Raw genomic sequence first — 1,926 nt, 5'->3', positions numbered from 1 at the left:
CCAGTCTGGGGGCGACAGAGTGAGAATCCAACTCAAAAAAAAAAAAAAAAATTAGAACAATATTCTTAATGACAGCAGCATTAGATGTAAAATATAATTATTTGCCCATGCTGCATAATAGGCATGAATTTTCTGTATCATGCGCATGTATTATAACAAAATCACTGTTCCCTCTTGAATACATAATACATTTTACCTTCTTGCTATGCTGTTCAGAATGTTTATGCAATTAATTGAAAAAAAAAATTCCTACTACACAAGTTGTACACAATTTGGGGAAGTAACACCAAATGCAAACATTCAATCAAAAGTCAACAGATAGACTGGGTGCGGTGGCTCACTCCTGTAATTCCAGCATATTGGGAGGCCAAGATGAGAGGATCATTTGAGGCCAGAAGTTTGAGACCAGCCTGGATAACATAGTGAGACTCATGTCTCCACAAAAATGCTAAGAATATTAGCCCACATGGTGATGCAGGCCCATAGTCTTAACTACTCTGGAGGCTAATGTGGGAGAATCGCTTGAGCCCGGAAATTTGAGGCTGCAGTGAACCATGATTGTGCCACTGTAGTCCAACCTGGGCTGCAGAGGGAGACCCTGTCTCTGAGAAAGGAAAAAAAGAAAGAAAAGTCAACAGAGAAAGCTTCATGATAAAATGAAAAGCATGGCATATTTAGAACATGCTAATATTAGAATTGACAAAGGGATAATAATTCTAATTTTCAAGCAGGAGTAATTTATCTGTTGTTTTTAAAGCCTTTTTCTTTAAATATATTTTTATCAATTTTTAAAATTTGCATTTCTGGAATCAATGATCAATCTACCTAGATAGTTGACTCTGCTTAAAATATTGATTCAAAAATTGTCAGGAATTTTTTTTTTCCAGTCATTTGTCATCTCTTATTCCTAATAATTGCTTCCATAGATATATTTTCCCTGTTTTTAAGTAACTTCAATTTTCTTTTCCTCATTTATTTAAGGAGAAATTTGTATTCAAATGTATAATTTTAAAAAATCAAACATATATTCAAAAGTAGTTTATTATTTTCATCAATTTGAATGTACTGACTAGGCCTAATATTTAAAATATTTAGCAAAATACTTGTTAACTAGATTAATTTGAAAACCATTCATTTGGTATTGAGACTTTGGAATACTATGTCTAACAAAATAGCACTTTAAAATATCTGAAATTACATTTTCCTTAGATCTCAAGTTAAGTTCTTTCAAAATTTTTCAAAATATACATGCCAAGGCTACAAGATTAGTTTTGTTATTGTCCTAAAATTATTATGTATATAATAAAAAATTATGCACTTTAGAACAGTTAAAATTTTTATTTAAAAAATTTGTTTTCAGGTATTTTTCTCTTTTCTAAAGCAACAAAACTAAACAAAAATTTACCCAGAAACCTTTCAAATCCCCAGGCTTGATTTTGAAAATACCCAGAGTTAAAAACTATAAAATTTTCCTATGAGTTCCTAGAAGAAACTTCAAACTTCTTTATTCTCAGAAAAGTGAAAAGAATGAGTCCTTTCAAAATACTGTTTAACACTTGATATATTTCTCTAAGACAGTATAATCACCCCTGCAATGAACAGCTTTTACAACCCAGAGTAATGATGAATTGAGTTATAAAATAAAATTATCAGAGTAAAATAGACAGTCATTTGATGTTACATTATTGTGACTATTTTTCATTATAACAAGGAATCTTTATGTACCAAGCCTTAGTTTTATTTGTTCCATCTTTTTTTTTTTTTATTTGAGTGGAGTCTCACTCGGTCGCCCAGACTGGAGTGCAGTGGCTGCTCCCGGCTACCGCAGCCTCACCTGCTGGGCTCCGGCGATCCTTCCGCCTCAGCCTTCCAAGTAGCCGGAACTACAGGCATGTGCTACCACGCCCGGCTGATTTTTATTTATTG

The 1,926-nt window shown here is 32.9% G+C and overlaps 1 protein-coding gene across 1 annotated transcript in view; it reads left to right on the top strand.

Annotated features, from left to right (window-relative positions):
- Window positions 1-1,926, top strand: part of VWDE (von Willebrand factor D and EGF domains) — an 81,329-nt gene that overhangs the window by 17,166 nt on the left and 62,237 nt on the right. The window lies entirely within an intron of this gene.

This window comes from Carlito syrichta, unplaced genomic scaffold (genome assembly GCF_000164805.1).
Source record: "Carlito syrichta isolate Samal-C Ts95f unplaced genomic scaffold, Tarsius_syrichta-2.0.1 Scaffold312189, whole genome shotgun sequence".
In the NCBI taxonomy this organism is placed as follows: domain Eukaryota; kingdom Metazoa; phylum Chordata; class Mammalia; order Primates; family Tarsiidae; genus Carlito; species Carlito syrichta.
Note: the sequence above shows the minus strand (reverse complement) of the source record. Positions and strands in the feature narration are given on the sequence as shown.